Source organism: Pleurodeles waltl, chromosome 10, assembly GCF_031143425.1.
Source record: "Pleurodeles waltl isolate 20211129_DDA chromosome 10, aPleWal1.hap1.20221129, whole genome shotgun sequence".
Taxonomy (NCBI): domain Eukaryota; kingdom Metazoa; phylum Chordata; class Amphibia; order Caudata; family Salamandridae; genus Pleurodeles; species Pleurodeles waltl.
In genome coordinates, this window is record NC_090449.1 from 362741706 (window position 1) to 362766138 (window position 24433).

Genomic DNA, 24433 nt, shown 5'->3' on the forward strand with positions numbered 1-24433 from the left:
AGAAATCCAACCCCTCCTCAAGAAACCTAAGGCTGACCTCAACGACCTCAAAAACTTCAGTCCGATCTCCTTCCTCCCTTTCCCAGCGAAAGTCATCGAGAAGATCGTCAACGCACAGCTCTCCCACTACCTCGAAGACAACTCCATCCTAGACCCTTCCCAATCCGGTTTCAGACGCAACCACAGCACAGAGACTGTACTCCTCGCCGCCACAGATGACATCAGACAACAAATGGACAACGGCGAAACCTCAGCCCTCATCCTCCTAGACCTCTCCGCTGCCTTCGACACGGTCTGCCACCGCACCCTACTAAATCGCCTCCACGAAGCCGGTATCCAAGACAAAGCCCTCAACTGGATCTCCTCTTTTCTCTCCGACAGAACCCAGAGAGTCCGACTCTCACCCTTCCGCTCCAAAGCCACCAACCTCATCTGCGGCTTCCCCCAAGGCTCCTCACTAAGCCCAACGATGTTCAACATCTACATGGCCCCCCTCGCACAACTGGCCCACCAGCACAACCTCAGCATCCTCTCCTACGCCGACGACACCAGCTCGTCCTCTCCCTGACCAAAGATCCTCTCACCGCCAAAGCCAACCTCCACGAGGGACTGAAATCCATCGCCGAATGGATGAGCAACAGCCGCCGGAAACTTAACTCCGACAAGACGGAAGTCCTCATCCTCGGTCGCACCCCCTCGGCCTGGAACTACTCTTGGTGGCCCACCGCCCTGGGCCCCCCACCCAACCCAGCCAGCCACGCACAAAACCTCGGCTTCATCCTCGACTCCCCTCTCACCATGTCCAAACAGGTCAACGCTGTCTCCTCTTCCTGTTTTAACACCCTCCGCATGCTCCGCAGGATCTTCAAGTGGATTCCAACAGGAACCAGAAAGATGGTGACCCACGCCCTCGTCAGTAGCAGACTCGACTACGGCAACGCACTCTACACAGGCATCCCAACAAAAGACATCAAACGACTTCAACGCATCCAGTACGCATCCGCCCGCCTGATCCTCGACATACCCCGCCGATGTCACATCTCCCACCACCTGAAGGACCTCCACTGGCTCCCCGTGGACAAGAGGATCACCTTTAAACTCCTCACCCACGCACACAAGGCACTGCACGACACCGGACCCACCTACCTGAACACCAGACTCAACTTCTACGTTCCCTCACGCCAACTACGCTCTGCCAACCTTGCCCTCGCCATCGTCCCCCGAATCCAGCGCAAGACCTCTGGCGGCAGATCCTTCTCCTACCTCGCCGCCAAGACCTGGAACTCACTCCCGACCTCACTACGCCAGACCCAGGACCTCCTCACCTTCAGGAGACTCCTCAAGACATGGCTCTTCGAACGATAGCAGCTTCCTCCCCCTCCCCCCTCAAAGCGCCTCGAAACCCTAACGGGTACATAGCGCGCTTTATAAATTTAATGATTGATTGATTGATAAATATGGGCCCAAGTTTTAAATTAGAGCAATGATTCGCGTACTCTGAAAGTTTCACGAGTAGGCCCAAAACTCAAGAGTCTTCAGAACGGGATGGGGGCCCAGCCCTCCCTCCGCCTTACCACCCTGCTCAAGGACCACCAGAATGATGCGGGGCAGGCCTGGAACGGCAAGGTAGGCTCCGGAACAGGAGCTCAGGAAATTGCTGCTGCTCTGCACCTGGACCTCTGAATAGTGAGCACGTGGAGCTGGGCTGGCTCCCTTATATAGAGTCTGGCCCAGCCCACAAACCACACCCAGTCATGCTGCAGGGAAAGCTTCTAGACGGTCCTAGAAAGGGACCACACTCTTACACACTCTGCAAGCCTGCAGCAATAGCTTGCAAATGAACTTTATTTGCAAACATCATTAATAGTATTTTTCAAGGTTAAACTCTGCAAAAGGTTAACATACTGCATAGAAACACAATGCATGAATTATGCTCTTGCATAAAGACTGGGTTTTTGCATTTTAGTCGCCCGTAGAGCGCGCACTGTCCTGATGTTGACAGTTTGGGAGTGGAGGAAGAGGTAGTGGTTGTAGTAGGTGTACGTTTGCTGAATTTGGGTGAAGGTGCATGGGCCGGAGGCTGTTGTGAGGTGGATGGCTGTTGGGTGGGTGTGTGCCTGCGTTTGTGTACTTTGGGAGAAGGGCACACAGACACACTGGGAGAGGACACAGGGGATGTGTGAATGGTTGTGGGGTGGTGAGTGCACGTGAGCGGTGTGTGGTGATGGGCATGCTGGTGTTAGAGGTAGTGGCTGAGGATGTAGTGCATGCTGGTGTGAGTGGAGATGAGACAGGGAGGGAGGAGGAGGACGTGGAGGAGGGGGACACAGTGGAGGCGGTGGATGTTGGTGTGTCTGCATGGGGATGTGCTTGTGTGAGTGCCTGTGGGATGTATGGTGTTTATGTTTGCCATGTCCACTCTTCTGTGTTGATGAGAATGCATGCTGGTCTGATGGTGAGTTTGGGATAGGCTCAGGTACAGGGGATTGGATCTCAGTAGTGGAAGTTGGAAGGGGGTGGCTGGACACAGGGACAATGGCTGCCATTAGTGCTGAGGCCAGAGCCTGAAATGCTCTCTGTTGGGCCACCTGCCCAGAATGAATACCCTCCAGGTATGCATTTGTTTACTGCAAATGCCTCTCAACACCCTGGATGGCATTCAAAATGGTAGATTGCCCAACTGTGAGGGATCTCAGGCGGTCAATAGCCTCCTCACTGAGGGCAGCAGGGCTGACTGGGGCAGGGCCTGAGGTGCTTGGGGCAAAGGAGATGCCCGCCCTCCTGGGTGAGCGGGTACTGGACACACGCTGAGGGGCTGCTTGGAGGGCTGTGCTGGTGGGGGGGTGGCGGCTGTACCTGTTGATGCGGTGGGCACAGAGGTCCCCACCACCGCAAAGGATCTCCCATCAGAGGAGGAGTTGCTGTCACTAGTGTTTGCTCCTGTCCCCATCGTGGAGCTCCCCTCACCCTCCGTCCCACTGGTGCCTTCAGACTCCGTTACTTCACCCTCCAGGGCCATGTGGGATGCAGCTCCCTCCTGCTCCGCTGCCACTGCTCCTCCACCAGATGCTGCTAATGCACGCAAGAACAGGTTAACAAAACAAAAAGGGAGGGAGACAGAAGATACACATGGTCAGTGCATGCAACACCACTACTGTTGGCGGACACAACACACAGGGAGCAGCCCTATGCACTAAACCATACACTAACAGTGCAGAGGAAAAGCACATGCCCAAGGAGGACTCTGTCTAGACCCATTTCATGCACAGCTGGAACCTACGGGAGCCTGACTAGGTGTAGAGGACAAATACCACCTTTGGGGTTGGACTGGGAATGAGGCTGCAAAACAATGGATCTATGTTTGCGCATCTGCCCTTGCCTAGGGGAACCCACAGGCCACCACTCCCACCCAGACACCTCGTCAAGCGTGCAGAGTCAGCTGAATGAGAGTGTACTCACCCCCTTGTGGCTACTCTGATGCCCTCAAGCGCCCATCCAACTCTGGATATATCACCGCCAGGATCCGGTACATCAGGGGGGGTCATGGTACTACGGACACCCATTCCACGTTGGGAGGCCATCCCCAGCTGGGCCTCTGCCTTCTTCTTGTTCCAGCGGCGCAGGTCCTCCCATCTTTTCCGGCAGTGGATGCTCCGTCTATGGTAGACCCCCAGGGTCTGCAATTCCTTGGCGATGGCACGCCAAATACCCTTCTTCTGGTGGGCGCTGACCTACAGGAAAAGTGAAGTAATAATGGATGTTACTATCCCGTACTGTTCTTCTCACACATTGCCTACAAACCTCCCACCCTGGCCCATACATACATACACACACACACTATCCTCACATGCTGGCCTGTCCCCCTCCACTCCCTCTTCCATCCACAACACTCCATACAATCATGTGCCATCCACCATGCTCACAGTGTACTCACCTGTTTGTCTGGAGGACCGTACAGTTGCGTGTATTGGGGGAGGGACCCCATCCACTAGTTTCTCCAACTCCTCTGAAGTGAAGGCAGGGGCCCTTTCCCCAAACACTGTAACCATTGTCGCTTCCAGACACAGGTCACAGCAGCACTTGCAGTGTGGGTCCTCTCCTGTTGAAGGTCAGGTATCAATTGAGTGAACAGTTAGAAAATGTGGCCACGTCTGCGGCGGTGCATACTGTGGGCTCCTGGAACCCATAGGGCCCTATGTTAACCAATGCAGAATTGCGCTGCAGTTCGAGGCCCTCCTCCACCTGCAGGCATCCTCCTGCGCCTCATCCCTGGTGTCTAGTGGGCTCTTGTAAGCTTCACTTGACCCGTGTGCCGCTTTTCGCCGTCCTGTAAGATGTTTTTCTAATTTTCAGCGCCTTGCCCCCTTGCGCGTCTGCCCTCGTTGTGCCCCTTCTGATTGTGCCGCTTTTCGCCGTCCTGTAAGTGTTTTTTCCAAATTTCAGCACCTTGCCTCCTTGCGCTTCTGCCCCCGCTGTGCCCCTCTGATTGCTGTACCCCGATTGTAACTTGTACCATAATTGTATTTTGTGCCTGTTGTTAAACTTTTTTCCTTACTGTTTTGTGCCTTTTTCCCTGGTTTTTTCGCCCAGTGGGCGCTCCCCCTTGCTGATCTCCCCTTGCCGCTGCCTCCCTGTGGCCCCGCCCCCTCACGCCCCCATTCGCCGCTCCCTCCCGCCCCCGCCTCCCAGCTGCTCCTCCCTCCCCCCTCCCTTCTTAATGGCTTGCGTTACGCGTCCGCGCAGTGGAGGCGCGCCAGAGGCAAGCCCGTCTGCGCCCGTCCGCGTCTGGACCGCGCCCAGCGCCACCCCCCTGGTCCGCACGCCCCCCGCACCCCCAGCCTTCGCTACTCGGCCAGCGAACTCCTCGCCCTCAACCCTGGCTCCTCCACAGAATGCTTCCAGGCCACCCTGAAGCACACCAAAGGACCTTTTTCCTGCCGCACCTGCAACTTCACCTGCAACAGAACAACGAAGCCAGCAACAACCAACACAAACCACCTGCACTGCATCCTCCTCAACACACGCTCCGTACGAAAGCACGCCATTGAGCTCTGGGACCTGCTCGACACCGCCGCCCCAGACGTAGCCTTCCTAACCGAAACCTGGTGGAACGACTCCTCGGCCCCAGACATCGCCATCGCCATCCCTGACGGCTACAAGATCACCAGAAGAGATCGCACCAACGGAATCGGCGGAGGAATAGCCTTCGCCCACAAATCTACCCTCAAGATCCACACCCACACGGACGACACCCTCAAGACAGCCGAACACCTCCACTTCCAGATTCACACGGACCCCAACACTACCCTCAGAGGAACCCTCATATACCGTCCTCCAGGACCAAGAGCCCCCTTCAGCGACACCATCTCCAACCTCGCAAGCACCCACGCCCTCGCCTCTTCAGACTACATCCTCCTGGGAGACCTTAACTTCCACCTGGAGAACAACAATGACGCCAACACCGCATCACTGACCACCAACCTCTCCAACCTCGGACTCCGTCAACAGGTCAACACACCCACCCACATCGCCGGCCACACCCTTGACCCACTCTTCACTGCAAGAAACCACATCTCAATCATCCACACCTCCGAACTTCACCGGACCGACCACCACTGCGTCCACTTCACGTTCAAGAAAAACACCGAACACCACCGCACCCCTCTACCGCCTCACCGCCGCTGGGGAAAAGTCACCGAAGATCAACTAGCCAGCACCCTCGCCAAAAACCCACCACCCGACCCCACCGACCCGGACTCCGCCGCTATCAACCTCCAACAATGGATCCTCAACTGCGCCAACATCCTAGCACCACTCAAGAGACCCACCGTCAACCAAGAAAAGAAAAAAACTGCCTGGTTCTCAGATGAACTGACCACCTCCAAACGCACCTGCCAGAAACTCAAGAAAAAATTGATCCTCGAGCGCACACCGACAACCTTGCTACCCTCAAGGAAGCCAACCGCGAACACCACCAACGGATCCGACTCGCCAAACGCTCCCACTTCACAGAACGCCTTAACAACAACGCTCACGACTGCAAGGAACTCTTCTGCATCGTGAAGGAACTCTCCAACCCCAACGCCAACGTCAACGACGTCCCTCCATCCCAGAAACTCTGTGACGACCTCTCCACCTTCTTCTACCAGAAAATCGCAGCCATCCACGACAGCTTCAATACCACACCTCCGCCAGACCCCACCCCCAACAACTCCTCCCACGCCGACCGCATCACCACCTGGACCCAAGTAGACAACGCCGAAACCCTAAAGACCATGAACTCCATCCACTCAGGATCTCCCTCTGACCCCTGCCCACATCACGTTTTCAACAAAGCCGACGTCACCATCGCCCCCAAACTCCGCAAGATCATCAACCTTTCCTTCAACACCGCTACCTTCCTGGACAGCTGGAAGCACGCAGAAATCCAACCCCTCCTCAAGAAACCTAAGGCTGACCTCAACGACCTCAAAAACTTCCGTCCGATCTCCTTCCTCCCTTTCCCAGCGAAAGTCATCGAGAAGATCGTCAACGCACAGCTCTCCCACTACCTCGAAGACAACTCCATCCTAGACCCTTCCCAATCCGGTTTCAGACGCAACCACAGCACAGAGACTGCACTCCTTGCCGCCACAGATGACATCAGACAACAAATGGACAACGGCGAAACCTCAGCCCTCATCCTCCTAGACCTCTCCGCTGCCTTCGACACGGTCTGCCACCGCACCCTACTAAATCGCCTCCACGAAGCCGGTATCCAAGACAAAGCCCTCAACTGGATCTCCTCTTTTCTCTCCGACAGAACCCAGAGAGTCCGACTCTCACCCTTCCGCTCCGAAGCCACCAACCTCATCTGCGGCTTCCCCCAAGGCTCCTCACTAAGCCCAACGCTGTTCAACATCTACATGGCCCCCCTCGCACAACTGGCCCACCAACACAACCTCAGCATCCTCTCCTACGCCGACGACACCAGCTCGTCCTCTCCCTGACCAAAGATCCTCTCACCGCCAAAGCCAACCTCCACGAGGGACTGAAATCCATTGCCGAATGGATGAGCAACAGCCGCCTGAAACTTAACTCCGACAAGACAGAAGTCCTCATCCTCGGTCGCACCCCCTCGGCCTGGAACGACTCTTGATGGCCCACCGCCCTGGGCCCCCCACCCAACCCAGCCAGCCACGCACAAAACCTCGGCTTCATCCTCGACTCCCCTCTCACCATGTCCAAACAGGTCAACGCTGTCTCCTCTTCCTGTTTTAACACCCTCCGCATGCTCCGCAGGATCTTCAAGTGGATTCCAACAGGAACCAGAAAGATGGTGACCCAAGCCCTCTTCAGTAGCAGACTCGACTACGGCAACGCACTCTACACAGGCATCCCAACAAAAGACATCAAACGACTTCAACGCATCCAGAACGCATCCGCCCGCCTGATCCTCAACATACCCCGCCGATGTCACATCTCCCACCACCTGAAGGACCTCCACTGGCTCCCCGTGGACAAGAGGATCACCTTTAAACTCCTCACCCACGCACACAAGGCACTACACGACACCGGACCCACCTACCTGAACACCAGACTCACCTTCTACGTTCCCTCACGCCAACTACGCTCTGCCAACCTTGCCCTCGCCATCATCCCCCGAATCAAGCGCAAGACCTCTGGCGGCAGATCCTTCTCCTACCTCGCCGCCAAGACCTGGAACTCACTCCCGACCTCACTACGCCAGACCCAGGACCTCCTCACCTTCAAGAGACTCCTCAAGACATGGCTCTTCGACCGATAGCAGCTACCCCCTCCTCCCCCTCCAAAGCGCCTCGAAACCCTAACGGGTACATAGCGCGCTTTATAAATTTAATGATTGATTGATTGATAAATATGGGCCCAAGTTTTACATTAGAGCAATGATTCGCGTACTCTGAAAGTTTCACGAGTAGGCCCAAAACTCAAGAGTCTTCAGAACGGGATGGGGGCCCAGCCCTTCCTCCGCCTTACCACCCTGCTCAAGGACCACCAGAATGATGCGGGGCAGGCCTGGAACGGCAAGGTAGGCTCCGGAAAAGGAGCTCGGGAAATTGCTGCTGCTCTGCACCGGGACCTCTGAATAGTGAGCACGTGGAGCTGGGCTGGCTCCCTTATATAGAGTCTGGCCCAGCCCACAAACCACACCCAGTCATGCTGCAGGGAAAGCTTCTAGACGGTCCTAGAAAGGGACAACACCCTTACACACTCTGCAAGCCTGCAGCAATAGATTGCAAATGAACATTATTTGCAAACATCATTAATAGTATTTTTCAAGGTTAAACTCTGCAAAAGGTTAACATACTGCATAGAAACACAATGCATGAATTATGCTCTTGCATGAAGACTGGGTTTTTGCATTTTAGTCGCCCGTAGAGCGCGCACTGTCCTGATGTTGACAGTTTGGGAGTGGAGGAAGAGGTAGTGGTTGTAGTAGGTGTACGTTTGCTGAATTTGGGTGAAGGTGCACGGGCCGGAGGCTGTTGTGAGGTGGATGGCTGTTGGGTGGGTGTGTGCCTGCGTTTGTGTAATTTGGGAGAAGGGCACACAGACACACTGGGAGAGGACACAGGGGATGTGTGAATGGTTGTGGGGTGGTGAGTGCACGTGAGCGGTGTGTGGTGATGGGCATGCTGGTGTTAGAGGTAGTGGCTGAGGATGTAGTGCATGCTGGTGTGAGTGGAGATGAGACAGGGAGGGAGGAGGAGGACGTGGAGGAGGGGGACACAGTGGAGGCGGTGGATGTTGGTGTGTCTGCATGGGGATGTGCTTGTGTGAGTGCCTGTGGGATGTATGGTGTTTATGTTTGCCATGTCCACTCTTCTGTGTTGATGAGAATGCATGCTGGTCTGATGGTGAGTTTGGGATAGGCTCAGGTACAGGGGATTGGATCTCAGTAGTGGAAGTTGGAAGGGGGTGGCTGGACACAGGGACAATGGCTGCCATTAGTGCTGAGGCCAGAGCCTGAAATGCTCTCTGTTGGGCCACCTGCCCAGAATGAATACCCTCCAGGTATGCATTTGTTTACTGCAAATGCCTCTCAACACCCTGGATGGCATTCAAAATGGTAGATTGCCCAACTGTGAGGGATCTCAGGCGGTCAATAGCCTCCTCACTGAGGGCAGCAGGGCTGACTGGGGCAGGGCCTGAGGTGCTTGGGGCAAAGGAGATGCCCGCCCTCCTGGGTGAGCGGGCACTGGACACACGCTGAGGGGCTGCTTGGAGGGCTGTGCTGGTGGGGGGGTGGCGGCTGTACCTGTTGATGCCGTGGGCACAGAGGTCCCCACCACCGCAAAGGATCTCCCATCAGAGGAGGAGTTGCTGTCACTAGTGTTTGCTCCTGTCCCCATCGTGGAGCTCCCCTCACCCTCCGTCCCACTGGTGCCTTCAGACTCCGTTACTTCACCCTCCAGGGCCATGTGGGATGCAGCTCCCTACTGCTCCGCTGCCACTGCTCCTCCACCAGATGCTGCTAATGCACGCAAGAACAGGTTAACAAAACAAAAAGGGAGGGAGACAGAAGATACACATGGTCAGTGCATGCAACACCACTACTGTTGGCGGACACAACACACAGGGAGCAGCCCTATGCACTAAACCACACACTAACAGTGCAGAGGAAAAGCACATGCCCAAGGAGGACTCTGTCTAGACCCATTTCATGCACAGCTGGAACCCACGGGAGCCTGACTAGGTGTAGAGGACAAATACCACCTTTGGGGTTGGACTGGGAATGAGGCTGCAAAACAATGGATCTATCTTTGCGCATCTGCCCTTCCCTTCGGGAACCCACAGGCCACCACTCCCACCCAGACACCTCGTCAAGCGTGCAGAGTCAGCTGAATGAGAGTGTACTCACCCCCTTGTGGCTACTCTGATGCCCTCAAGCGCCCATCCAACTCTGGATATATCACCGCCAGGATCCGGTACATCAGGGGGGGTCATGGTGCTACGGACACCCATTCCACGTTGGGAGGCCATCCCCAGCTGGGCCTCTGCCTTCTTCTTGTTCCAGCGGCGCAGGTCCTCCCATCTTTTCCGGCAGTGGATGCTCCGTCTATGGTAGACCCCCAGGGTCTGCAATTCCTTGGCGATGGCACGCCAAATACCCTTCTTCTGGTGGGCGCTGACCTACAGGAAAAGTGAAGTAATAATGGATGTTACTATCCCGTACTGTTCTTCTCACACATTGCCTTCAAACCTCCCACCCTGGCCCAGACATACATACACACACACACTATCCTCACATGCTGGCCTGTCCCCCTCCACTCCCTCTTCCATCCACAACACTCCATACAATCATGTGCCATCCACCATGCTCACAGTGTACTCCTCTGAAGTGAAGGCAGGGGCCCTTTCCCCAGACACTGTAACCATTGTCGCTTCCAGACACAGGTCACAGCAGCACTTGCAGTGTGGGTCCTCTCCTGTTGAAGGTCAGGTATCAATTGAGTGAACAGTTAGAAAATGTGGCCACGTCTGCGGCGGTGCATACTGTGGGCTCCTGGAACCCATAGGGCCCAATGTTAACCAATGCAGAATTGCGCTGCAGTCTTCGACCGCCTACCGCGACGGTGTACAACGCCAGCGCAGTTACCTCATTGACCCCTTGTCCCATCTTACAGGTCAGGCAGCCGCCATTTAAGGGGGCCACATGGCAGGCCAAATAACTGCGTCCCACACCTGTTTAGGTCAGGAACACGGACAGACAAAGGCACATAGAGAAATTGTTATGTTTTTGCAAAACAGCATTGTGATACCTAAGTGTTATATGACCCTCTGCTCACCGTTCTCCTCCATAGGGCACATCTGCTGGGGCAGGTGATGAGATGGCAGCATCTTCCGGTGTACCGACCCATGGTGGACCTGTCAACAATGGAAGAGAGACACATAATTATCACTTACAGACTTGATTGTGCAACAATCCAGGAACTGTGTGCCCAGTTTGAGCCAGACCTGATTTCAGCTATCTGCCATCCCACAGGAATACCCCCTCTAGTGCAGGTCCTGTCTGTACTCCATTTCCTGGCCAGTGGGTCTTTTCAAACAACAGTAGCTATGGCATCAGGGATGTCCCAGCCAATGTTCTCTAACGTGTTGTCCAGAGTGTTGTCTGCCCTGCTGAAACACATGCGCAGCTACATTGTTTTCCCTCAAGTGGAGGAATTGCCCACAGTGAAAGGTGACTTCTATGGCCTGGGACACATCCACACCATCATTGGTGCCATTGATGGTACACATGTGGCATTTGTCCCGCTGCAGGAATGAACAGGTGTACAGGAATTGGGAAAGCTATTATTCAATGATTGTGCAGATGGTGTGTTTGGAAGACCAGTTCATCTCCCATGTGAATGTCAAGTATCCTGGCTCTGTGCGTGACACTTACATTTTGAAGAATAGCCGCATCCCTTATGTGATGGGGCAACGCCAGAGGCACCGTGTGTGGCTAATAGGTGAGCCTAAAGTCCCCACACAGTTTCATTTGCTGTCTGGTATGGGAGATTCCCTAATGTTTGGAGGATGACTAACAGTTGTCCCTCGATATTTGCAGGTGACTCTGGTTACCCCAACCTGTCATGGCTACTGACCCCAGTGAGCAATCCCGGGCCAAGGGAAGAGGAACGCTACAATGAGGCACATGGGTGAACTAGGAGGATTATAGAACGCACCTTCGGCCTCCTGAAGTCCAGATTCCGGTGCCTCCATCTGACAGCTGGATCCCTATACTACTCACTGAAGAAGGTGTGCCAGATCATCGTCGCCTGCTGTATGTTGCACAACCTGGCTTTGCGACGCCAGGTGCCTTTTCTGCAGGAGGATGGGCCTGATGTTGGTCTTGTGGCAGCTGTGCAGTCTGTGGACAGTAAAGAAGAGGAGGCAGAAGAAGAAGATGTAGACAACTGAAACAACATCTTCATGCAATACTTCCAGTGAGACACAGGTAAGAAGATGGAACTGCTTCCCACATCTCATACTATTGTAGAACCTAGCATAAGTCTGCCTTTTTACCTCTGTGTATGGACCCTGACTTGTCATTTTGCCTTTTCATTTCAAAGATCTGGGTCCCAATTTGTGCCCTCTGCTATGTTTACTCCTGGCCTACAGCTGTGTAACATTGGTATGTGAACAAGTACATTGACATTGCTACATTCCAGAGATTTTGCAATTACACATTTGTGAAAGCACAGACTGACTCCAGATTGATTTGTGAGTCAAGGGTGTTTATTTCTGTGCAAATAAGTGGAGGGGTGTGTGAAATGGGCTGGGGTGATGGTGGAGGAATGTCCATGGCAGAGTCCAGTCTCTTGGTCTCACAGGTGCATTGTCCAATGGGGCATAGGAAGGGGAGCAATGGCAGTTTAAGGTGGACAGTGTGATGAATTGGGACAGAAGGGTGACATTCAGGAGGGTCTTATATCCTGGCGGGGGTCTTGGCAATGTTCTCTGTCTTGTTCCTGGATCTCAGGGACCGTTTGCGGGGTGGTTCTCCTTCTGCAGGGGGTGGGGTGCTGGTGGCCTGTTGGTCCTGTGACGGGGCTTCCTTTCCACTAGCGCCGGCGGAGGCGGCGGGCTGTTCATCATCCAGGCTAGTGTCAGGGGCCCATTTGTGTCCCGTTGTGTCCCTCATGGTGTTGACAAGGTCTGCCAGCACCCCTGCAATGATGACCAAGGTGGTGTTAATGGACTTCAAGTCCTCCCTGATCCCCAGGTGGTGTTCCTCCTGCAGCCGCTGGGTCTCCTGAAACTTGGCCAGTACCGTGCCCATGGTCTCCTTGGAATGGTGGTAAGCTCCCATGATGTTGGAGAGGGCCTCGTGGAGTGTTGGTTCCCTGGGCCTGTCCTCCCCCTGTCGCACAGCAGTCCTCCCAGCTTCCCTGTTATCCTGTGCCTCTGTCCCCTGCACCGTGTGCCCAATGCCACTAACCCCAGGTCCCTGATTATCCTGGGTTGGTGGGTTTGCCTGGGGTCCTTGTAGTGGTGGACACACTGCTGATTGACGTGTCCTGGGGACAGAGGGACGGGCCCGCTGGGTGGGTGCTGTGGCGGTGTTTCCTGAGGGGGGAGGCTCTGTGGTGGTTTGGGACTGTGTCAGGGAAACCGACTGTCCAGAGGTCTCTGATGGGCTGGGCTGGTCATCTTGATCCAGGCGTGCAGAGCTGCTGTCATCACTGTGGGCCTCTTCTGTGAGGTGACTGGATATGCCTGACACCTCCTGTCCAGTGACGTTGGGTATGGGTCCTGTTGGGGTGTAAATGCATAGTTTTAGCATCTGTTTGTGCCATGTGCATTTGGTGAGGTACCCTCTACTCCTGTGCTTGCAACATCATGCTAGCCCTTTTGTGATAGTTGGTTTGGGGTCTGTGTGGGTTTCTGTACTGGACATGCTTTGGTGACGGTGGCCCATGCATAGGTGTTGCATGCAGGGCCTTGGTATTGAGATGTGTGGGTTGTGATAGTTGGACATATGGAGATGATAGTGTGATGGGGTGAGGGTAAGAGTGAGAGTATGTGATGGCATGCAGGTGGGGTGGGGGGATGAAGTAGTTAAGATATGACTTACTAGAGTCCAGTCCTCCTGCTACTCCTGCAAGGCCCTCAGGATGTATTATTGTCAAGACTTGCTTCTCTCATGTTGTTAGTTGTGGGGGAGGAGGGGCGGGTCTACCGCCAGTCCTCTGTACAGCAATCTGGTGTCTGGATACCATGGAACGTACCTTCCCCGTAGGTCATTCACCTCTTCCTGATGTCATCCTGTGTTCTTGGATGCTGTCCCACTGCGTTGACTCTGTTGACGATTCTCCGCCATAGCTCCATCTTCCTTGCAATGGATGTCTACTGCACCTGTGATCCGAATAGCTGTGGCTCTACCTGGATGATTTCTTCCACCATGACCCTGAGCTCCTCCTCTGAAAACCTGGGGTGTCTTTGAGGTGCCATGATGTGATGTGGGTGATGTGTGAGGTGCTGTCTGTTGTGATGTGTGGGGGGATGTGTTGGTGTCTCTTGTTTGAGGTGCGAGGATGTTGTATAAGTGATGGTGTTGTGTGTCTGTGGATGCTGGTGTTGTGTTAGCTAATCTCTCTCTCTGGCCTTCTTCAAAATGTTGGGTTGTAAGGGTTTTTGGGTAATGTGGGTGTGTGTTTTATAGTGTTGGTGGTGTGTGGGTGTGGTGTGTGTATGTGCATCAGATGTGTGTATTTCAAATTGTCCAATGTGGTTGTGTTTTGTAAATATGTGTGTATTTTGAGCGTGGCGGTGTGTACCGCCAATGGATTACCGTGGTTGAAAGACTGCCACGTTGATTCGTGGGTTGTAATAGTGTGGGCGTATCCCTGTTGGTGTGAAGGTGTAGGTTTTGGGATAGCCAGTTTATCACTAACCTTTGGTGTCGTGGACTTGCGTGGGTGTCTGTGTTGGGGCGGAATCTGAGATGTGGGTCGTAATACCTGTAGCGAAAAACTGCTGCCGCAACGGTATGTTGGCAGTCTTCAGCATGGCAGAAAGATGGATTTACCACCAGGGTTTGTAATGAGGGCCAGTTTCTATCCTACGTTCAATGTCTTCTTCTAACTGAATAGATGCTCTGTACACCCTGTCGGGTGTGGAGACACTCATGCCCGCAGTCTCAACTTGTAAGAAGTCATCAGTTGCATTCACCTCCAGATGCTCTTGAAGATCCTGGTGAACTATTGTTACCTCTGCTGCACTGTCGAGCAGTACCAGTGCCCACTTCCTGTTCTTCAGTAAAGCCGTCTTCTTGAATGGCATGTTGAATTGTAACTGCTGCCACCTTTTTCTTTTAAATTGAGGTTTTTGTTGAGGAAGGTTCTCTTCTTTTTTAACTAAAACTTCAGACGAGCGTTGTGTGTCCTCTCTCAGTTTCACGTACTCAGTTCACTGCTCTGACCTCCCACCTCTCTCACTGCATGTTTCCGGTGAGTCCTAAAAGGAACGAGATTGGTGGGTATCAGTATATCGACATCTGTCAGGCATTTTTATATTATCCCTATTTTTAATGTTGTACCTATTTTGTGGGTCTCCGCATGCGGAGAATTTCTCCTTTTCTTTGAGTTTTTTTTTTTTATTCCACTGTTTTTTGGAACCTTCCGGTGCTTGCTTGGTAGTATCTTTATTAAATCTGCCTTGAAATTGTGGTTTGATCAGTCTGGTCCCCAGCCTATCTCGACCAATGCTTTAATAGGTCCCTGCGATAATCTTTGGTAGCTCATGTTCTTGACCCTATGCAGGAACGTCCCTGCGCTGCATGTGCACTGCTAGTACAACTGCTTCCCCTTTAAGGTTACTCAATATGATTGAGGATACAGTGGCAACATTTCCCATTAATTGCATCCCCAATTCCAGGACAGGGGCAGCCCTGTATTCATCATGAATTTGTTTTAACACCTCCGGAAGATTGCCAAGTGTTGGTGTACCATGTGTGGTATATAGAGCGTGGCAAATACCGTGTCCCATGTTTTGCAGTTATCAACTGTGGGAACCTTCCCGAATGGCAAGCACCTACTGAGAATTGTATGTTTATCCTGAGGTCATGTATGGGGAAAAACTGCTTCCAGCGCATTTATTTTTTGAGCTAACCAAAACTGAATTTCTTCCCGCTTGATGGGTACCTTACCCATGATCGAATGTACAGTTGCATGGTTAATGCCTGGTGTAACTGCATGTTGTTGCACTGGGAAGGCACGTGCTGGGTTTGTATTTAATGTTTGCATAACAAACTGTACAAATAGTCTCTATATTGTTGTGAGCTCTATATATAGGTGGCGAACCTCAGCTACTGCTAAGGTTGCTGCATCAGGGGATGGTGTATATGTGGCCAACAAAGGCCAGATTGGGCCATCATTGCTTAGAGGACCTTACCTAACATGTAGTATTGTATGTGGTAGAGCGCCATCAAGCCAATTATTATGGACTTGATAAGATAACGGTACTTCTAAATCTAAATATGCATAAGCTCTGTATTGTGCAGGTATGTTCGCAGGTGTATAGTGGTGAAATGTATTTGTGTTCCCATCTACAGCTGGAAAAGTGACCCAAGAGTAAAAAATTATGTTCTATAGGCTGGATGAGTTTCAACAACAAATGTAATTGGACCCCCCTTGGCAGATAGGCCATTAGCGAACAAATGTGCAGTAAGGGGTGTCACATATTTATTGGAATTGCTACCCGTTGTGGATTTGCCTATGCAGCTGAAGAGGAAATCCTCAATACCAAGGCCCTCTCCATACATAGTATTGAGGTTTCTTTAGCCTTCAATCAGACAGAGATACTCAGGAGAATCTGAATATTAGTGCAACCCAATTGTTGGCGGTGCCATGTCGTGTAGGTTCTCATTATGCTAATGAGGCTACTGGATTTGGGAGACAGGAACACATGGATTGTGGGTACTAAGTATGATTCCACACACACATGACGCCGGTTGGCCTAATCCGGGTTCTCCGGCTAACTAGCAGTGCCTCATCTCTGGCCGAGATGACTGTGGCAACCGGGCGCATGACAAGAAGGACTCATCAGGGAAATCGTGGTCGGTCAGATCTCATACAGGCAAAAACAGAGGCAGAATATAGCTCAATAAAGATTTATTGAAGTAATTGCATCTTAGATAAAAAGGAATGTATTGCAATAACTAGGATGATAAAACACTGTAAAAACAAGCAGGTGGCTAACAGAGTAAAACACAAGAACAGTCCTACCATACTGTTGCTAGGAGTGATATATATTTCTCCTACCTATACTACATTTGAGCATAGGTTAATAAGCCTACTCTGCCCTTCAGGTTTCCTCCCTGGGGGTACGTAATCCCTCATACCTGGAGAAAGAAGCCTGTAGTCTAGAAAGACACCGTTCCCATGATGATCAGGGGTCAGGCCGTCTTAGCAATTGGCTGCAGCAAAGCAATCAGCAATCAGCATACAGTCGTGGTCATCTGGCTGGAATCTCCCGCTAACATGTCTAGGACAAAAGGGTGTTTTTACAATAAAACAGCTGACATTCTAAGAAATAGTCCCCACGTATGAGTATGTGTTTTCTGTGAATGTTGGTGACACACCATACCACCTTTGTCAGCAACCCTAACTGACTGTAGCCTTGAGGAAAGCACAAAGTGAAATAAATGTCCTACTAAGAACGTGATGCTTTCCTAGGCGAAAGGATGATTAGATAAAGAAAATAAAACAGCACCACAAATTTGGCTATTGCTAGGAAAAGAAAGCAATGCTGAATAAAATGTAACTGGATTAAAGTGTACAATGGCAGGCCTAGTAAGCTAAACAAATAGCTCTACAACAGTATTTTGCTAACTTATTTGCTTGGTGATGCAACTCAAATTCATTGTTTTATTTGGTTATATTACTTCATATTTTGTTTACAATTCGTTTTGTAATCACATTTATCCTTGTCGAGGTGTTCTAAAATTGTTCAAAAAAACTGTAATGATTGTGCTGTATCATACCTTGATATGAGCATCAAGCCATGGCCATTAAGCTGGACCTGGTCTGCTCGATCAAGCTACTTGGGAGGTTAGTTTTTCCATAACAGGCCACATACCTACTTATGCAGTGTCGAGTTAGGGGGAATATCTCTAATTTCTCTTTTGATACTACTGTTGGGATTCTCCTACAATTGAAAGATTTCCTGGATAAAACTAACAATAAACAGATGATTTAGCACGAGTAATCAAACTTCTAATACAAATCCAATGTGTGGGAAAGGGTTAAGTCGTCAAACACATAGAGAAAGATAGCGGAGGGTCAGGTCCCCATACTTCCTCCCTGAGACAAGCATCATCAACACAAAGAATATGGGGTGGAAATGGAGGAAAGGAATAGTAAGTTGAATTTAAATTACAGACACAACTTGCACACGGTGCATGAAAGTAGTCACTGCAAACCACGGCACACAAAGTGTGAAAAATCATGTTAGAGGTGAACGCAGAAGCATACAATTGCCAAACAATGCTAATGTTTGAAACCTCAACTAAAACAACATATGGGCTCAACCTCTTACCCTACGAGATAAGGGCAGGTTGCCCCTGGTCTGGGGAAGGGGGGATGCCCCTTGTAGTCACACTCTGTGAGAGAATAAAGGTCCTAATCAGAGGGAGACAACATGCAAGGGGTATGAATGCAAAAAAGTTACTGATTGTCACGCTTGGGGTGCTAAGAAGGCCCCGTTCACAGTGGAGGGGGTGCTTTGGAGGGTCATAAGAGTCTAGATAATATAAGACAATGATAGCAGTATACTAGTATCAATCCCACAGAAGTCATAGAGGCTTACTTGTATCGAAAGTCAACATAAATGATACATACACGAACGTCAAAGAAACAAAAAAGGTCAAAGTAAAATAAAATGAGTTACAGAATACATAAAGAAAACTCATCTTATCAGTATTGAATGGTTCTGAAGTGTCTGCTCATTGTGGCCCCCAGGTGGAGGAAGCAGGAAGGACTTACTACATCAAAGGAAGCATACTGCAATCAAACCTAATCAGGTCCCTGCCCCAGCCACTTGAGATACCTGGCCAGAGAGGCGTGTGCGCTAATATAGCCGGTGTCCGAGAAGATCGACTAACCAGCTTGCGCACTCCGTGGACGTGTTCTACTCACATGGCCATGGTGCTAAGACTCATGGGAGTTGTAGTCCCATGAGTCTTGCATCCAACGCCCATAGAGCGCTGGAAAAAATAAAATAGACGCACCGTTGCTAGGTGGAAAAATAGGAGGAATGGGATGTGTCTGATGTGGGGGGAAGGGAAAGGGAAAGGAAGACAATGAGGAGGGGGCAAAGAAAAGAAAAGGGGGGATGGGGATGTGTCTGATGTCAGGTGGAGGGGAAAGGGGAAGGAAGATGAGGAGGAGGGGGAAAGAAAAGAAAAGGGGGGAGAAAGAAAAGAGAGGGAGGAGACAGGTGAACTAGGGGTTTGGGTATGGAGGAGAAGAGGGTTTTTTTGTGATTTGTGGGGGGAGAGAGAGAAGTGGGATTTGGAAGGGTGGGGGAGATTAGAAGGGAAAGCAGAGAAGGAGGGAGAGAAGAGAGAAAAAATGGGGAAGGGGTTAAAAAAAGGAGGAACAGGGAAACAATGGGGAAAGAAAGAGGAAACAAAGGAAAGGGGAACAGGAAGGAGAGAAAACGAAAAAAGAAGTTAAAAGAAAAAAGGAAACTGAGAGATCAAGGGGAATGAGGAACACAGGGAAAGAGTAAAATGGAGGGAAAGAGGGGAAATAAATAACTAGAGTACAAAACGAAGCTGAAAGCTTAGAATTGCTCAGAGGATTATCTACTGTGTGATTACAAACAGGCCGAATGAGGGGCGGTTTTAGGTGAAAGGGTTACAAGTGCCCTAAAGTGGTTAAAGTCTGGTATTGATGAACCGGGTACTCTTCATGGTATGGTCATCCACTGTGGTCTCATTAATTATTTATCATTGACCACTGTATTTCATCATTGAGCCATGTGGTGTCCGTTCGTAGTCTCCAGACCCAAGTCTGTTCATGATGTAGAAGCAGATGGTTTATATTGGTCGTGGTTTGTTTCCGTTTGTCAATAACCACCCCCTCCATATTGTCAGGGGAATGGTTATTCCTGATGTAAGGATCTGTGAGTTTGGTTGCATCGCGTTTACAGCAAATAGTACTTCTATGTTCAGAAATGCGCATGACAACTCTTCTTGATGTCATTCCAATGTACTTGGGTTGGCATGGGCGTTTGATCAAGTAGTTAACGTTCTTGCTGTTGGAATTCAAGAATGTTTTTAACTCCCAAGGGGTTTCTAGGCCTAAATCCAATCTATTAGTTTTTTGGGTGAACTTACAAACACTGCACTTGCCACAAGGGTGATGACCTGATGGAGGAGGCAAGTGCCACAGAGTCATTTGTTTGTCCACTAGTGTTCTGGACGAGGGCATGTGTGGACTATCATATTGCGTATAGTCCTGGATCTCTTAAAGGAATGTAGTGGTTGGTTGAAAGGCAGTCCTGGTCCCTTTGGTTGCTATGAGCCCTTTTGTCTACTCTTCTAATAAGAAAGGCTGGGTAATCTTTTTTGAGGAGTTTATTTGTCTCTTGCAGTGTTTTGTGTAATCTGTAATCTCAGAGCAATTCCGTCTCAATCGAAGGAATTGACCAACTGGTAGATTCTCTTTTAGGGCACATGGATGGAAGTTCTGGACTTGAAGAAGATTATTCCTATCTGTGGGTTTGTAATATAGTTCTGTTGCCAGAAAGCCATTTTTCTCGTAGATCACAAGGTCAAGATAGGGTAGCTCTGTGGTTCCTATAGTTATGGTGAATCTTAGGTAGGGGTTCAAGGCATTCAACCAATCTGCAAATGTTAATGCTTCTTTTTCTGTCCCAGTCCAGATCAGAAGGATGTCATCAATGTCACGCTTCCATAATCTCATCTGCTTCTGAAAAGGGTTGTCTCATGGAACACGTATTCTTTCAAAAGAGTCAATGTAGAGACAAGCTAGAAAGAGTACACCAGACTGAGGTGCGGCACTATTGCATGGTTCCAGGTATTATTGAGTTCATTGTGAAGTGGAATGGTTAAGAGACCACAGAATAGTGACATAACACCAGGTACACTTTTACACCAACTTGATAGGAAGGAGGGAGAGCATACCACAAGGCTGTGTCTTTCCATACATTTAGTGTGAGGGTGAAAGAAAGGGACTGTAAGCTATCTTTGCAGAAGTACCCATTCCATAAGGACCATCTTAAGAGAGTGAAATGTTTGGGAAGGGATATACAGTGCAAAGTTGATATATGCATATGTCTCACTAAATGAAATATTTTTGACCTGACTGACCTCATAGGCAACTCACACTTCACTCTCCATGTGTGTGTGTGTGTCAGTTAGAACTCCTTGTTAAAAACATCACCCCTGTAGATAACTTTTCATTTGCAAGTCTATATTTAGTCTAAAACCGCAACATACATCCCATTATCTTACAGAGTGAAGGGCATGCTCTTTTAATCCTGTTGTTTACACTCTCAATGAGTTGCACATGAGGTCCTTTATTTGGCAATTGGTACTTTCTGCTGCAGAAACTATCATATGTTGGCATTTTTAGAATTCCTGTGACAGGATGCAGCATCCTTTGGCTTCTTCTCTTTGTTTAAAATAAAACACTGCTCTCAATTTTTGACATCCCTTATTGAAACAGTAGACAACAAACAAAATAGGGGTGAATTCTATATGAGTAACTGGCGCTCTCTCTCAAAAGTATCCCTTACCTATTCTGGATTCAACCGGTGCCTCTAACTGGGGCTTCACCCCCAGATATACCCCATACGATAACTTAAAAATGTTATCCAAACTAAGACATTTGTAGTAGCACACGTCTGTATCAAAAAGATAATTCCATAACAGTGACATAAGTAAATGTAAAGTCCATAATATAACTGTTCCATATGTTGAAAACAAACTGTTTATTCTGAGTGAAATATTGCGTTCCAAATAAAATTCACATCTCCAATCTTAAATTTTTTTCCCAATTCCACTTGTTCGTCAACATGTGTTTCGTCAGGGGAATACCCCTTGACTTCCTCAGGACCTTCTTCTATTCTTAAGTTTTGTTCCATTCCTTTTTCCAAGTAACAAAGTGTGTATCGCTTGACCTGACAATACAATCGTGACTTACCAATAAATTCACAATCGAGCACGAACGCCGCGGCGAAGACCACGGTGAGCACGGCACCTACGACACAGGGGAGGGGGGGAGGGAAAAAACAGACACACATGCACGCAACACCCCCACCCCCACCCTCAACCACTACAACCACTCAACCACTACAACACGCACACTAATACAGCATGACACATTACAGTTAAACCCCCCAAAAGCCCCCGGAAGAATGCAAAGAGAAAAGGAAATGAGTGTAACCATTGTAATATATTAAAATCAGGTATGCAAAATATATAAATACACCATTAACAAAATATACACCAAGCATAGTAGTCCAGGTAGTGCTCCAATTAAGTCCGTGGAACACTGGGCCCACAAGGTATGGGCGAGGCCCACACAAGATCCCCGACCATGGTGGAGAGAACACTGCAGGGGCATCAGAGAGCAAGAAAACAGACACCTCAGGGGGAGGGAAAGGGGGGGAACCTCAGCCAGTTGAGTGCACGACGTCAAATCCACGAGAGGGCCACGTGCCCACTGTTCAATCCTGGGGAGTGCACAGTCTCTCAAGTTTCTACAGTGGGTGGCTTGGCCACTGCCATATCCTGGGGAGTGCAAAGCCACAGTCTCTCAAGTCTCTACAGTGGGTGGGTTGCCCACTGCTTTATCCGGGGGAGTGCAAAGCCACAGTCTCTCAAGTCTCTACAGTGGGTGGGTTGCCCACTGCCATATCCTGGGGAGTGCAAAGCCACAGTCTCTCAAGTCTCTACAGTGGGTGGGTTGCACACTGCCATATCCTAGGGATTGCAAAGTCACAGTCTCTCAAGCCTCTACAGTGGGTGGGTTGCCCACTGCTTTATCCTGGGGAGTGCAAAGCCTAAGTCTCTCAAGTCTATACAGTGGGTGGGTTGCCCACTGTTCCATCCTGGGGAGTGCAAAGTCACAGTCTCTCAAGTCTATACAATGATTGGGTTGCCCACCGTTCCATCCTGGGGAGTGCAAAGCCACAGTCTCTCAAGTGGATAACAGTCTCCACTCGTTCTGGAGGGGGCTTTGTGCCCAGAGTGCTTCATCCTGCTAAGGACAGAGGTAGTGGATGTATCTCTCCACTGGTTCTGGAGGGGGCCTGGTGCCCAGAGTGCTTCATCCTGCTAAGGACAGAGGTAGTGGATGTATCTCTCCACTGGTTCTGGAGGGGACCTGGTGCCCAGAGTGCTTCATCCTGCTAAGGACAGAGGCAGTGGATGTATGTCTCCACTGGTTCTGGAGGGGGCATGGTGCCCAGAGTGCTTCAACCTGCTAAAGACAGAGGTAGTGGATGTATCTCTCCACTGGTTCTGAAGGGGGCTTGGTGCCCAGAGTGCTTCATCCTGCTAAAGACAGAAGTAGTGGATGTAAAACACCACTGGTTCTGGAGGGGGCTTGGTGCCCAGCGTGCTTCATCCTGCTAAGGACAGAGGTAGTGGATGTATCTCTCCACTGGTTCTGGATGGGGCATGGTGCCCAGAGTGCTTCATCCTGCTAAGGACAGAGGTAGTGGTCGTATCTCTCCACTGGTTCTGGAGGGGACTTGATGCCCAGAGAGCTCCATCCTGCTAAGGACAGAGGTAGTGGACGTATCTCTCCACTGGTTCTGGAGGGGGCTTGGTGCCCAGAGTGCTTCGTCCTGCTAAGGACAGAGGTAGTGGATGTATGTCTCCACTGGTTCTGGAGGGGGCATGGTTCCCAGAGTGCTTCATTCTGCCTGTGACGGACTCAGTAGCATCAGTGCCCTTGGCGCTCCTGGGCCAGCGTTGCTTGAGGCGGTAGTGCCCTGTTCAGCGGTGCTTGAGACGGTAGTGCCCTGTTCAGCGGTGCTTGAGACAGCGGTGCCCTGTTCAGCGGTGCTTGAGACGGCGGTGCCCTGTTCAGCAGTGCTTGAGATGTCGGTGCCCTGTTCAGTGGTGCTTGAGACGGCGGTGCCCTGTTCAGCGGTGCTTGAGGCGGCAGTTCCCTGTTCAGTGGTGCTTGGAGCGGCGGGCTCCTTTGCAGTGACTCAGCTACTGGTGGTCCTCTCTAGCCCAGCGGGGCTTGTGCTGGTGGTCCTCTCTGTCCCAGCGGGGCTTGTGCTGGTGGTCCTCTCTAGCCCAGCGGGGCTTGTGCTGGAGGTCCTCTCTAGACCAGCGGGGATGATGGCTGTGGCCTCCTGGACAGCGGGGATGATGGCTGTGGCCTCCTGAGCAGCGGGGATGAGGTCTGTGGCCTCCTGGGCAGCGGGGATGATGGCGGTCTCCTCCGCCGTGCTGCTCTTCCCAGACTTTCCTGCTTTCTTGTGGCCCTTCCACACCTTGGAAGGTGTCGCAGCTGACTCCACACTCCCACCGGGACCCCTGCGAGCGGCTTTGGTGGCTGAAGTCTTCCCCCTCCCCCGCCAGGGGACTGTCTGTGCTGTGGCTCCGTGCCACACTGGCTGCCCTGGTGGCCAGTGCACTCCAGATTCCCGTGACTACAGGCACCACTGGTCCCGGAGATGTTGTTGCTGAGGTGCTAGTTCGGGACTAGGAGATGGATGGGGTGGGGGAGGTGTGGGAAAGAGGTCAAGGTTGGACAGGAAAAGTTTTTGGGAGACACTGGGACGGATAGCTGGAGGGGGTTTGGGAGTGGAGGAAGAGGTTGTGGTTGTAGGAGGTATTTGTTTGCTGACTTTGGGTGAAGGTGCATGCTCTGGAGGTTGTTGTGAGGTGGATGGCTGTTGGGTGGGTGTGTACCTGCTTTTGTGTATCTTGGGA